Source organism: Talpa occidentalis, unplaced genomic scaffold, assembly GCF_014898055.3.
Source record: "Talpa occidentalis isolate TD23 unplaced genomic scaffold, MPIMG_talOcc4v2.1 talOcc4.4, whole genome shotgun sequence".
NCBI lineage: Eukaryota > Metazoa > Chordata > Mammalia > Eulipotyphla > Talpidae > Talpa > Talpa occidentalis.
Window position 1 is genome coordinate 54,671,547 of NW_023604295.1, and position 15,489 is coordinate 54,687,035.

Genomic DNA, 15,489 nt, shown 5'->3' on the forward strand with positions numbered 1-15,489 from the left:
ATTAATGGAACAGGAGGCTTCTGAGAGATAAAGCTCATGATGCATTAAAAACTGATCTCTGGGCCTCGCTGGTGGCACAAGGGGTTAAGATGCAACCTATGAAGCTACTCACAGCCACTGCAGCACGAGTTCCATCCCCGGCCAGGGAGCTACCCACATGGCGCAGCAGACCTCTCCTGTCTCACATGCTGCTCCCCTCAGTCCATCTGCCTGTCCTGTTCCCCAATCTGTCTCTGGTGAATCCTCTCACCCCTGCACCTCTGGGCTGTACCCCAGTCCTTGTATGCATAAACAAATCTTTAAAAAAAGAAAAAGAAGCCTTGTCATAACCAAGGGAAGGTTAGCTATCTTAGACCTACCTTTGTTAGTTGGCTACTTTAGCCAAGAGTCTAGCCAGTCAGGAGGAATAACTTTTAAAGGAGTAAAACTCTTTAGATAATCCTGTTTCTTGATACAAATCTGGAAATGCAAATCATTTGATTAACCATTTTACTTTTGGGTGTTATTGCCAGTGATTAGGAAGGGTTATATTCTCCAAGCTGCTGAGTTTTCCCACTCCCATATTATCCCATGAATGCCTTCTAGCTACAAGCAAAAGAATCACATTCTAGGATTGTCTTTCCTAAGCCCTCTATAAACACACTAACCACTGACCCTCTCATTTTCTAGTCCTCTCTGATTGAATCAAAGAATACTGAGTTGTAGGCATTTGTAATCTTGATTTCAAAAAGGCTATCATTTTCTTCTTTTTATCCAGGCCAGTAAGTATTGGAAAGTCACACATCACACATATTACCAGAATTTCCATGCTGGGACTCATCTGTGCAGAAAATCCCACAGCTCTTTCAAGATAAACAAGGAATTCCCATTCCTACCTTCAATAACTAATTACAAGCCAATTTTTAAGTGGTAGAACATTAATCTGTATTCTTAGGAAAATTATAATTCACCAAAGGAGTTCTCTACCCTCTTGCCTCTGTAGCTCCTTTGACTGCGCTTTCATCCATTTTCCTCCAGACTTGCAGATTTAATGCCTCCAAACCTTGCACACCCCACTCCCAGGATGTTTATTAGTGTATATTATGGTCTCGGAAGTGCTCCTCTCAGGTTCCCCCAGTGTCCACCTTTCCACTTTCGGGCTGATTTTTTACTAACCTTGACCAGATGTTTCAACTCACAGGCGGATGTAAATCTAGGAGACCTGACACCTTTATGGATACAGATTGATAATACAGCCAAACCCTCATAGCCAAGGAAATTGTGTCAAAGACTATGGTAAGCACTTCCCAGCTATATCTCATTTACTTTCATCAATAGTGCTATGAAGTAAATGGAGGATATTAGTCTTGTTGAAAATGGGGGAAACTGACTCTCAGAGAGGTATCTTCTCCCAAGTCACATAGCTAGTTAAGAGACAAATCAGATTTCCATATGCCAAACTGCATGTTTTTCCCACCTCATTAAATCATCAATCTGCTCCAAAGGATTGGGAATATGCCCCTTCAGCAGTTAGGCCACAAATAAAAAGCTGTTTCCTGGAAGATTTTTCTAATTAACCAAAAATCACAAAGTACGTTATTGAATCCCATTCCACACTACTTTATTTGCTATGTGAAAGATTCAGCATGTATGAATTAGATCCTTCTCACTAGACTATAAATCCCTTGAGAACAAAGATCTTCTTAAAACTATAACAATTTATGTGGTCTTCAAGGCAGAACACATCCATACCAGAGAGCAGTGACTCCAAGGATGTCAAAAATGTTATGATATCAAGCTGACTTTTCTGTCATTAGGCATGGGACTCATGTTTTCACATTGATTTCCACAATCATTTCAAATAAATGTGCCCTCATTTTTAATTGCTCTATAGTTGGCAGTAGATTCCCAATTCTTTAATTTTCTATGCCCTGTTTTCTTTGATAAATAGTTAATGATGTATAAAATGTGCAGATGTACTTTTAGAACTGGCTTTTTGGAAGCAACCCTCTGGCAAATACATTCCGTAAACTACAGATCACTTTTGAAAAAGATACTTCAATTTTTTCATGTGGAGATCTTCTTATATCAGTTTTCATAAGCGAGGGCATTTCTGTGTTCTAGATAAACTTCAGTTCCCAGGAAGAATCACTTATCTTCTGAGCACAGAACTCAGTAGAAAATGAAAAAAAAATGCAAACCTGAATTTCTACAAAGTCTAAGCAAAAACACTTCAGAAAATTAAATTCTGTTTACAAGGCATTTACACTCATTGGCAGGTTGTGGTGATAGAAAAGCAACATCAGTGTTTGCTTCAGCAGCACATACACTAAAATTGGAACGATACAGAGAAGATTAGCATGGCCCCTGCACAAGGATGACACGCAAATTCGTGAAGCGTTCCATATTTGTAGCTAAGCTTTGGAAACAACCCAAATGCCCAAAAATAGATGACTGGATCAAGAAGGTGTGGTACATATACACCATGGAATATTACTCAGCATTCAAAAAAGATAAACACATGCAATTTGCAGCAACATGGATGGAGCTGGAAGGGATCATGCTCAGCGAAATAAGCCAGAAAGAAAAAGAAAAATACCGGATGGTCTCACTCATAGCAGGAATCTAGAAAACTTAAATAAGGGACCAGGAAAAAGAATAACTATAAGAGGGCCTCCCCTGGTGGTGCAGCGGTTGAGCACTGGGCTGCGAAGCTGCCCGCAGCCTCTGCAGCGCCAGTTCGATCCCCGGCCACTAGTAAGGGTCCCACAAGGCACTACAGACCTCTCCTGCCGCACCCACTGCTCCCCTCAGCAGTGTATTTCGTCACTCTGCCTGTTCTGTTCCCCGCTCTGTCTCTGGTGAATTCTCACACCCTCCTGCGCTTCTGACTGTACCCAGAGCTTGTATAAATAAATAAATAAATAAATAAATAAATAAATAAATAAATAAATAAATAAATAAATAAATAAATAAATCTTAAAAAAAAAAAAAGAATAACTATAAGAAAGAAAAAATCAAAATCAACAAACAACTATGAACCAGAGACACTCTATGGGGGATGGGGGGCAGGGAAAGGAGAGATTGGGGTCAAAATAAGGGGGTTGTAATTGTATGGGGGATATAAAAATAAAATTTAAATTTAAAAAAAAAAAGAAAAGCAACATCACAAAATTGTATCTACCTGATACAGTTGGTTTAGAATAAAGCAAGTTAAATATGGGGGAAATGCTATGACACATTGACAATAGCAAAGCATATGTCATATATGCCAGAGAAGTATGAGAGAAATATTATTATGATGGAAGCTACTTTACTTCATTTAAATGGGAAGAGAGTTAGAGTCTGATCTGCTTTTTTCCTTCCTAAATGAAAAACCAAGCCTGTTATAGTAAAAGCTTAATTTACTGAAGTATGTTTTACTCTCATGCAACTTTCAGAAAATTGAAAACGCATTTGTCACCCCAGTTTCCTGCAGGGTATATTATTGAGCTGTTCTTCTCTTTTGCTGTGCTGTAGCAGAAAGTATTTAAATATTGACATTTGCATTTTGATTATAAGTCTGACAGGCAGCCTTATACTGATAGCTCAACTTGGTTTGTTGTGTTTTTTTTCCACCTTCCAATATCATTAAACCTCCTGGCTGTCAGGATATTTCAGAAAAGAGTACACTGTCAGTGTATCTTTCAGATTTATTCTATGTGAAACTAGGGAGGTGGCGAGAGGGGCAGAAAGGAAAGATCATCTATGAAAATACTTAGGAAGTTTCCAGCATTGATAACTGCTCAATAAATGGTAGTTGCTATTACCATCAATTACATTTCTTTAGGAAAACAACTAATTCAGAGGTCAACAATGGACCTGATTAAGTCTGCCATGTTGGGTTGTGGGGAAAGGGGAAATTTTGCAAGCAGTTTGCTCCCCTTTAGGAAGGGCAATCTGATTCAGTCTCAGTCTTTGAATTTAGTCTTTCACTCTAAAGGAATTGCAAAAATTGAGAGTAATATTTCTGTGTAATAAAAAGGACCTTGTTATATAAATATTAGTGTAATCTTTGTGATAAGAGCCTTGATTAAAATTTTAAAATCTAGATACTAATTATGCATTTCCTACTTAACTATAGTTTGGGGGCACTTAGTACTATGGAGTCACTGTTTAATTGTCTGAAGAAAAACACGACAGCTACTAAACTTCCTATGTGATATTTGATTTTTATACTAATACCCAGAAAAAACTACTTATGATGCTACTGAACAATTCTGATTATTAAAATAGTTTTGCCTGCTGTTCCACCTACTTTTAATTAAAGATGCGGTTAATAACAAATAGTATTATCTAAGTATTTTGAAGGTAGATTTGCTATAATTTTAAAAACTCTGAAATCAGAGAAAATCTAAAGTCTTCAAATGAGAAAATTAGGAAATGTGTTGAAAACTCATCATATATTTATGGGTTACTCTGACCAAAAATACATAAAAAAGTATTCATTCCTTTAAAATAATGTTAATAAGTGCATGATATGTAGTAGGTCTGGCCAAACATTTCAGTTCTCAAATGTTTATAATTTGACAGTCTGGGGGGCCTCCCCGGTGGCACAGTGGTTGAGCGCTGGGTTGCAAAGCTACCTGCAGCCTCTGCAGAGCCAGTTCAATCCCCGGCTGCTCCCCGGCCACTGGAGGAGGGTCCCATATGGCGCGCAGACCTCTCCTGCCGCCTACTGCTCCCCTCAGCAGTGTACTTCGGTCCTTCTGCCTGCTCTGCTCCCCGCTCTAGCTCTGGTGAATCCTCTCATCCTCTCACCCTCCCATACTTCTGACTGTACCCAGTGCTTGCATAAATAAATAAATAAATCTTTTTAAAAAAAAAAAATAATTTGACAGTCTGTTTAGCAGTAAATTTATATTTGCACAATTCTGTGATGGTTTATAAATTTGTTTTTAAAAATTCAGGTAGTCAGCTGGTAATTTTTTCTTTTTCTTCAGTAATTAAGTACTGAATTTAAAACTGTAGGTATGTCTTATTATCTGAAACTTGCCTACAATATTCAGAGTACAACTCTTACTTTTAAATAGATTCTGTGCTCTTACACCCAAAGTCTACTCAAGTGATGAGAATACTTTCTATAAAAGAGCAAACAGGGTAACAGAGTTCAATAATTTTAGAGGTGGAAATACATAACACAGGCTTAGAAACATGAGTTTAAATAATTCTTGCCAAGCATTAAAAATGAACTAAACTCTCTGCAGCGCCGGTTCGATCCCCGGCCACCAGCAAGGGGCCCACAAAAAAAAAAAAAAAAAAAAAAAAAGAACTAAACTCAAAGACATCACATAGGAAAAAGTGATTATTTGTACCAATCACAGTAAAAGATACTTATTTTGCTGTGTTTTATTTGACAATTACAGAAAAATGAGAGTTCTCATTCCTTTGGTACTCAATTCTCATAACCTGGATCCCCAGAGCTTAGCATTAGGCCCTACATTAAATTTCAAACGACGAAAAGCCAAATATTGAGATTCAAACATGGGACAGAAGCCAAAGGCAGGGAGCAAGCGAGGGAAAATGGGCTCAAGAATCAGCAGATTTCAGGTAACAATGACCAAGAACACGCGTATGCATTTTAGCCAACATCTTCCCAAAAACAGAAGTCCAACTTGTCTGGTACTATTTCCAATCTAAAAAGCACAAAACAGAAATACAGTTCATAAAGAAATCTGGTTACTATGTAATTGCTTTTACATATGGCTTCTAAGAGAGATGCATTATGCGCCAGCATAAATATTGATCAACTTTCAAGCTGCTGTTATTTCATTTAGTATAGATTCCAATGTCTATATCCTAGAGTAAGAGCACATTAATTAGTAAGCTGCAGTGGGAGTCATATAAAAATATTTATTTTCTCTCAATGAATACTACACTAGAATTAGCCCATCATATCAGAAAATTCCTCCCAATTCTAATTAAGGGGTATTAGATATGCATGAATTAACAATGACATGATAAATGCCAAATAAATTAATAACTATTGGCCACTAATTATGTGAAAAGACAGCAGAAAATTGAAAAAGATTTAAATACAGTTTGGGAAGAGAAAGTTCCCACCTTGTTTGTTCAACCATGGAGAATAGGGAGATTTTTTTTCCTCATACATTTGAGATTCACACAACTTTGTATCACCCAAATGTTGAATAGCTCTCTACTTTTGTTTCCTTGATTTTACTTTCTCCTTTTTGAAATTGAAGCTTGAGACACACCAACGTTTGGTTATACCCTTCAAAAACATTTTAAAATTATTATGTTTCTAGAACCATAAATAACTCCCATAGAGATGATGAATTACCACCACTAAAGGGTTAACTGCCATTAATGGCTTAAAATCCAAAACAAAACCACAGAGAAAGGCCATCTTCATATGAGTCCTGGGGTAAGTAGAAGATATAAAGTAAATTTGTGAATATCAAATAAGGTTTCTTAACAGACAGTACATCTACATAAAAATTTAGGCCTTAGAAAGCAATAAATTTAGCAATGAAGATTTCCAACTTCAGCTCCCAAAGCCATGTTGCCTTGGGTTTGATGCCATCTTCACTTATACAGGGTCCCATCTAAACCCTGAAAAAGTTAGTCCAAGTAATGACATATATAATATGATGGCTTAAACATCCACATTGAGTGTGACTTTATACTAGGAATTAACTCAAACTTCAAGATCCCTGAAAAATGCTTTTAAGCACCTATCTCCTCAATTTTTGAATTGCATTGATAATAAAACTGTTACTTTCCTTTAAAGTTATAACTATTGCTATAAGATATATACTCATTGATTGGTATAGATTTTTTTAAATGTTTGAATTTTTTTTTTTTTAAGATTCATTTATTTATTTACATAAGCACTGGGTACAGTCAGAAGCGCAGGAGGGTGAGAGAATTCACCAGAGCCAGAGGGGAGAGCAGAGCAGGCAGAATGACAAAGCACACTGCTGAGGGGAGCAGCAGGCACGGCAGGAGAGATCTCGCGCCATGTGGGACCCTTGCTGGCTGGCTCGGGATCGAACCAGTACTGCAGAGGCTACGGGCAGCTTCGCAACCCAGTGCTCAACCGCTGCGCCACCGGGGAGGCCCTGGTATAGAATTTTTTAAAGTAGTTTATGCAATAGATTGCAAAAAAGACACCAGATGTACAAATATGTGCTCCATAAGTAGGGCCACTATAAGAGACTTATGGAAATTAACTAGCCCCACACAGAATGGTATGCACAAATCTAGTATCTCCTAGCGCTATAACAAAATTAAGCTTATTTTAAACACCTGCTTACATATCTCATTGTAATATTAATATTAATTCTATTCTTCTCAGATATAATGCTTATTAATCTAGTGATAGAAATTTTAAAGAGCACACTGTTGTCCATGGCTAACTAAAAATTTTGAAATAGAAAAGCAGATTCTATCAAAAGTTTACCCTTGGGATAGACTCAATAAAGTGTTTGGTAAACTTCTACTCACTGTGTCAAGTACCAAAAAGACCCTATCTAGTTAATCCTGGCAAAAGTTCTAAAAACTATTTTCAAAATATTAACTGCTCAGAATTGCTCATAATTCTCTTTTTTTTAAGTCACTAACTCCCTAAGAGTTACAGTGTCACATTAATAAACTAACAGGTAGATTTCCTGTGATCACAGATGCCTGCATGTTCACACAGGAACTAACTCATTTCAACCACACAGGGAAGCTTGAAATGTACCATCCTGTTAGAGCGAACAAAAGGCAGCCTGTAGGGCTTGATCACAACACACTCCTCAGAACACATACACACAAGCACACCCTTTCTGAATGACTTAGACATCAGAACACTCGCTCTTCCATGAGCCCTAGATTCATGCCTGAGAAGCTCCAAGTCTCCATGGCTCCCTTCCCACAGGACTCTGTATTAAGTTGCACCCTTAGGCCTAAGCAAGCTGGACCTTTACATCAAATTGCATAAGTTTAAGATACTACTCTGTTACATATCTGTTGTGCAATCCTGGATATGCCAACAAATCTCTCTGAGCCTTAGTTTACTCCTTTCTACAAAAGGATATAACATTTTTAACTACCTTATAACTGTGTTATGATAATTATCTAAGCTTCTACATGCCAAATGCTTCATCCTGACCAAATGATAAATGGTATTACCTACATGCATGTAAATACATAAGCTGTTGCTAAAATATGTATAAAATGTATTTAAATGTATCTATAAAATGATATACTGTTACAGTTTGTAACTGTTATATGCCTATACCTTAATCTATAATATACTTATATCTATATATCAATATATCTAATATATCTACACCTATCATATTTTTAAATGTATCCATAAAGCTAACCACCCTTAAAATGCTACAGATATATTACAAACTGTATAGTCATGTATATTTGGAGTATATCAATGATTAGCAAACTTTTTTGTAAAGAACAGGGTAGCAAACAGGTTAAGATTTGAGGGCTGCGCAGTCTCTAACACATCTGATCAACTCTGCTATTGTGGAACAAAAACAACTATAGACAATATAAACAAAGAGGTTAGTTGTGTTTCAAAAAAATTTAATTTACAAAAATAGGTAGAGATTTATTTGACTGGTAATTTGGTTGTGTTTCAATAAAACTCCATTTATAAAATCAGGGGAAGATCTGACCAATAATTTGCAAACCACAGTATAGATAATATGTGGACATGCTACATATACTGTATATATGTGTGTACATGGATGGATGGACAGAGTAGACAAGATTTTTCTATAGTTCACTTCGGGGAGAATTTGGCAGGCTTGTTGCTTGTGCCAAAGAACTTTGTGAATACTCACCCAGATGAACCTTGGAGAAATAATGTCTGAGTATTCTATATATAATGGATCTTTTTCACTGAGAAAAATTTCTTCCATTATTCCCACATAATTTCCCAAATACTAATGTTTCATAGTCCTCTGAAAATACAAAGGTTCCCCACATTGGTATTTTTAATATACCATGAATATACCATGAATATATATACCATGAATATAATCACAGTCATAATGGGCAAGCATTTACTATATGCTACATGCTGTATTAAGACTTAAATGTATATTACGTACAGTTAATATCTATGGTGCAATAGGTATTGCCTGATTTTACAAGTGGGAACTGTTAGCTTGTCTAATAATTACTCCAGCTAAATAAGAATTGATGCAACAAAGAATTCTAAGTCACAGCGTTTTTAAGCTCTTAAAGGATTAACTTATTCTCCAGATCCAAATTTGTTTGTTTGTCCCTCCTACCCCATTACTCCATTTCATATTTTATGAGGAATTTGCAGACAAGATAGGTAAAGTGATTTGTCCAAGATTCCTCAACTAGTGCAAAGAAGATCTGGGGTTTAGGTTCATTACAAGTTTTATATGTAATGGCAATAGGTTGTGTTCTCAGTCAAATATAATAAATAAGAATTCCATATCCCATCTCAAACTGCAACTTTCATGCATAGCTTACTTTCACTTACCTAAGGTTATGGCAAGTTTAAATCTATACAAACATGGGAGGGGGATCATTCTTTGTTAGATTTTAAGATTCTTTGAAAATCACAGCAGTCACTTCAAAGGATGTCCTATAAGTCATCTTTTAAATTCTTAACTATTTATTTCTCTTCTTCATTCAAATAGCTAATCTTCCCATAATTAGGAGGGGATAGTTCAGCCTCTTGGTCTGAACTTAAACACTGATCTTTCTCTAGTCTGAGCACATTTTTAAGGTTGTCACTGTCCCCTCTAAACAGCCTCCTCTGCACCCACACTTTTCACTCTATGCCACTCCCTCTAGCAGCAAAATGACCCCGGGTTTATTTAATCTTGAACTTAAGCACTTTAAGGCTAAGCAGCCCTTAGTGGGAAAAGTAATTCCCAAAAATTAGAATGCAGCTCCTTAACACTTTGTCTTTAGAAAATAAAGACAGAGAAAAATCACCATGCAGAAGAAATTGGAATATTGAATTTGTTGCCTCTTTCTCTAGTGATTGAGAGTTATTCATTTCCTTGACCTTCATTTTGCTGTTGTTAATGCAAACATATTAAAAATAGTTAAATTAAAACTGTGAGAGCCCATATGATACAATGAATGGACTCATACCTTATTAATTAGTAAGAAATATACACTTTAAGAATTTCAGGATGTTTAGCTAATAACTGTACCACTGCATGAAGAAACACACAAAAATATTAGTCTTTGAACTGCAAAATAACATTTTGAATTATACTAAACAATTTTATATACTTTATATGTTTCACATTTATTAAAAAAATAAATTCAGTGTTCCCTATATTTCTCTCCTAAGATAACTTCTTGTCAGAAGGTCAGTGATTATTCCACCACAGTCAGTATTTTGGCTTTATAAACTTGACTTTTCAGTCTATACTCCACCTTTAGGTTAACGTTAAGCTACCGTGAAGAAACATTCTCCCTCTGTATGTAACGAACTGTTTCCACTACAAACCAGTGGCACCCAGGCTTCTTATGCCTCCTGGAAGACAACTTATCCCAAAATCACTCCTACTATAATAATCAGGCCAATAAAAAATACATTTGCTATTCTTTCTCAATATTATCTAATCCTTACTATAACCCCTGAAAAATCCTAATAAACATGCTTTTCTTGCAGTAGATAACTATTTCAGAAACAGGAGATGCCCCTGCCACCATCCTGTATTAAGAAAGGACTTTTGGTTGTGCTTTATTTCTCTTGTTTGTTTTGCTCATATTATTTATTCGCTTTGTTTGATTTCCTTATAATTTGAATATCATTTGATCCTAAATATACATGAGATCCCAAATTCAAATTTTAATCTTTTTTTTTTAAAGATTTATTTATTTATACAAGCACTGGGTACAGTCAGAAGCGCGGGAGGGTGAGAGAATTCACCAGAGCCAGAGCGGGGAGCAAAGCAGGCAGGAGGACCGAAGTACACTGCTGAGGGGAGCAGCGGGCAGCAGGAGAGGTCTGCGCGCCATGTGGGACCCACCTACGGTGGCTGTGGAGCAGCCAGGGATCGAACCGGTGCTGCAGAGGCCACGGGCAGCTTCGCAACCAGAGCTCAACTGCTGCGCCACCGGGAAGGCCCCTCAAATTTTAATCTTTAATGCTACTTTTAGTATTATCTTAATTGCAAACATACTCCTACTCCTTGTTTTGTTTTATATGAAAGTGAACAAGTTATGGTATTTAATATTTAACTAAAAAGTACTGTGAACACTCATCACTATTACTGACACTATACTGGAAGTCAAGGCAAGAAGGCAAGGGAAAATATTGGACAAATATAAAGTTTTCTCTTGGTAAAGTTCATGATATTGTATCCTAAGGAATTCACTAAACTATTAGAACTCATTAACAAATTCAGTTTTGCAGGATACAAGATAAATATACAAAAGCTTAAGACCTGACGAGGCACGCAATAAAATATGGCTGAAAAGAATTAAAGGACTAATAAATAGGACAATATTCCATATTCACGAGTCAGAATGTTAACACTGCTTCCCAAACTAACTCACAAATTCAACAAAATCACCATCAAAATCCATGTTTTCCCCCAAAATTGATATATAAAAATTCAGATGGGAATTCAAAGGGCCCAGAACAGTCAAAACAATCTTCAAAGTAACAAAGCTGAAGGACTTATACCTTACTTCACAACCTCCTACAAAAATACAGTAATCAAGATAATGTGATACTGACAAAAAGATAGACATATAAATAACAGTATAGAATTGAGAGTCTGGACATAAACCCTAACACTTTTCATCAATTGATTTTTTACAAAAATGCCAAAACAATAAAATGAGAAAAGAATAGTATTTCCAACAAATGGTGCTGCTTCAACTGAATATTCACAATGCAAAAGGATGTGTTTAGATACCCTTAGGTCTCAATATACATGAATATTAACTTGAAATGGATAAAAAAATCAAAATGTAAGAGCTAACATTTGAAACACCTAGAGGAAAACCTTCAGGATATTTGGTCAGGCAATGATTGCTTTCTTAGAAACACCACCAAAAGCACAAGAAACAAAAGAAAATAAATTGGCCTTTATCAAAATACAAACCTCAGTGCACTATAAAGTGAAAACATTTGGGAGAAAATATTTGTAAATCATATCTGATAAGGGACTTGTATTCAAAAATTTGAAAACGGTATGATTATAAAATGATAAATAACCCAATTAAAAATAGAAAAAGAATTGGAATAGCTATTTCTTCATAGAAGACTCATAAATAGCTAATAAATACTTTAAAAGAACCTCATTATCATTGGTCATTAGGTAAATGCTAAGCAGAGCAAAGTGACCTTGTACCTCAACCTCACTAGGAAGACTATAATCAAAAACAGGTAAGAAGTGTTATAAAGGATGTGGAGAAACTGGAATCCTCATACATTGCTGATGTGATTGAAAAACGATGTGGTCATTTTAGAAACAGTTTGGCAGCTCCTCTAAATAATAAGCATAGTTACCACAGGACCAGCAATTCTAATCTTACATATATAACTGAAAGAAATGAAAATATTTGTGCACACAGAGACTAATACATGAACAATCATAGCAGCATTATCATAATTGTTGATGTATTAAAGGAAGCTAAATGTCTCTCAACTAATGAATGAACAAAATGTGGTGTATCCTTACAAAGGAGTATTATTCAGCCAGGAAAAAATAATAAAGTACTGATACAGGCCATGTGGATAAACCCAAAATACATTATGCCAATTATTTCGTATTTTGCCATCCTAAGGATTCCATCCTTATGTTATCTCATAATTAATGGAATTACTGCAACTCCCACTATCATTTAAATTTTAGCCAAGAAAAAAAAAAGATAAAGAGAAAAGCAAAGATAGAATTATCTCAACTAAGGTAGCTTCATTAAAAGAGCTCTTCTAATGATCTTCCACTTACGTCCCTATCTGACTGTAAGAAAGGCTATAAAGAAAGATCCCTTAGCAGGACACTGCTTCACTGAGCAATACCTGGATTCTGTTAGTAAGGAAAAAGGGATGAATGGGTATAGTTAGCTAACCAGTAGTGTGCCTGAGTACCTGGGGTTCAGACCCTCTATTCTAGATAAACTTTGATGAATTAACTAATAATCTCTCTCCTAAGGAGAGAAACCAATTATTGTACAAAAATGAGCAATGATGTAAAAAAAATTTTTACAAAATGCTAATATTAAAGGAAAGACAGTCCAATGATATATGTATATATATAAAAATATCATAGTCCTTAAAGGAAATAAAGGATGATTTAAGGATCAAAATCTCCTCTTTGCACAACATTCAAATCATTTATCCAAAATTCTCAATATATCTCCACCTTCACTATTGAATTTACTTTCTTTTCTATATAATGTAACTGTCCATTCTGATCTATCATTTATTCATTTATTCATCCATTTATCATCATTATGTAGTGGATGCCATTCACTTATCAGTAAGCAGTGTTTACATTTTAATGGGAAATACGGCAAGTAAATAAGCTAATCATTGAACCATATGAAACTGTCCTATCAGTATATTAAAAATGGTTGAATAGTGTTAATTTCATAAATTTTAACATCATATAGCAGAAGGTGATAAGTAGACAGGGGACATCATTATTGACAGGGTACAAGGAGAAGATTTTAAACAGTGTAGTCAGGTATGATTTCACTGCAAAGGTTAACCTATCATAAGTAAAGGAGGCATCCAGCCATTTACGAAGGAGAGCAAAGGCCCTAAGGAAGAAGCAGCAAGAGCTCTATGACCAACAAGGGGGTAACTGTGGCTGAAGGGCAGTGATCTGGTGAGAAGAACAATAGATGAGATCAGAAAGGTAACCGGAGCCCATTAAAACAGATCCTCACAGGTTATCATAATGACCATCTTTTAGTCAGTGTGAGGTGAGATGCCATTAGAGATTCCTGAGTAAAGCTTTAACATGATCTGCCTTTTGCAAGGATCACTAACTGCCTTGTTGATTATTTTTCTGGGTAAAGGAAATGTTTAGCTGTCTCATTAATTGTTGTGGAAAATTGAATAAAATGCAGCTATATACAGTAACACAGACCCATAATTCTCAAAGGGGGCAATTTTGTCCTCCAGGGGACATTTGACAGCATCCATAGGTATCTGTGATTGTCATTACTGGAGAGCATGGGCAGAGACCAGGGTTATTACTCAGCACCCTAGAATATATAGGACAGACCCTCATAACTAATAGTTGTCCAGCCCAAAATGTCAGTATCTCTAAGATTGAGAAACTCAGATCGATGACTGAGCAAAACATACTGAGCAAAAAAAAGCAAATCCAGAAAAAAATACATTATCTTTTACATTCAATGTTATATCATTTACATAAAGGTAGTAAGTAGGCAGAAATAAAATATATTATTTAGAAACTCCTATCAATGTGGTAAAATTACAGTGTAGAAAGTATAGAAAAGCAAGGGAATAATAAATACCTGAGGAAAATGAAAGGATGAGATTAGGGAGGGATGCACAGGAGCAAAGATACTGACAACATTCTAGTTCTTTAGTTGGAAAATAGGCACATGGCTGCATATTGTATTCTTCCACAGAATATATTATATGTTACATGTATTGTTCTGTATTTTTATTACAGTTCTTTAGAAGATGATATTATCAAGAATAGGGCTCTAGAATATAGAATAATTAAAGGTAAGGAGCATTTCCATATCTACTTGAGCAGACTATATCCACTTAGAAATAACATACATACCTTGCAAGTAGAATGATTGCTTATATGCTTCCATATATTTTTACTTAAAAATGTTTTCCACTTGTGACAAAGTAAATTAGATTATAGTTTTTTTGACAGTATTGTGACTGTTTTGATAGATTCCCAGAGTTCTATGGTAACACGTCCTATAATTTGGTCTTAAAAAAAAGTGAAACTAAATATAGTACTAATAATCAATATAGATGAAATATAAGGGATGAAAGAAAATGTCAAATGTATGATATAGTTAGCATTTTGCTATCTGTAGGAATGTCTACAGGACAAGTAACCAGTTATGATCACATATAATTTACAATGAAATAAATGGAGAAATAAAAGATGAAGAGTCTAGGGGCTCCTCAGTGGCTCAGAGGGTTGAGCACCACGCTGTGAAGCTGTCTGCAGCCTCTGCAACGCGGGTTCGAATCCTGGCCAGCCAGGGAGAAACCCACATGGTGCAGCAGACCTCTCCTGCCCCGCCCGCTGATCCCCTCAGCAGCATCTTTGGTCTGTCTGCTCCCCACTCTGTCTCTGGTGAATTCTTTCACCCTCCCGTGCCTTTGATCTGTACCCCAGTTCTTGTATAAATACATCTTTTTTAAAAAATGAGTCTATTTATTAAAAGAGAAGAAACAGATCTGCTAACGCCTCTCAACTGTATTTGTTCAAATTTTTTTTAAAAAGTGAGTGATAATAGGGAGATTCTAAATACTAAGTATATCAT

General features: G+C 35.9%; 1 non-coding gene across 1 annotated transcript; it reads left to right on the top strand.

The window, feature by feature from the left end:
• The first annotated feature begins 2,284 nt into the window (after nucleotides 1–2,284).
• Nucleotides 2,285–2,391, top strand: LOC119258404 (U6 spliceosomal RNA). The gene has a single exon (XR_005128247.1). It is a non-coding gene; the product is annotated as a U6 spliceosomal RNA (small nuclear RNA).
• Nucleotides 2,392–15,489: the final 13,098 nt, after the last annotated feature.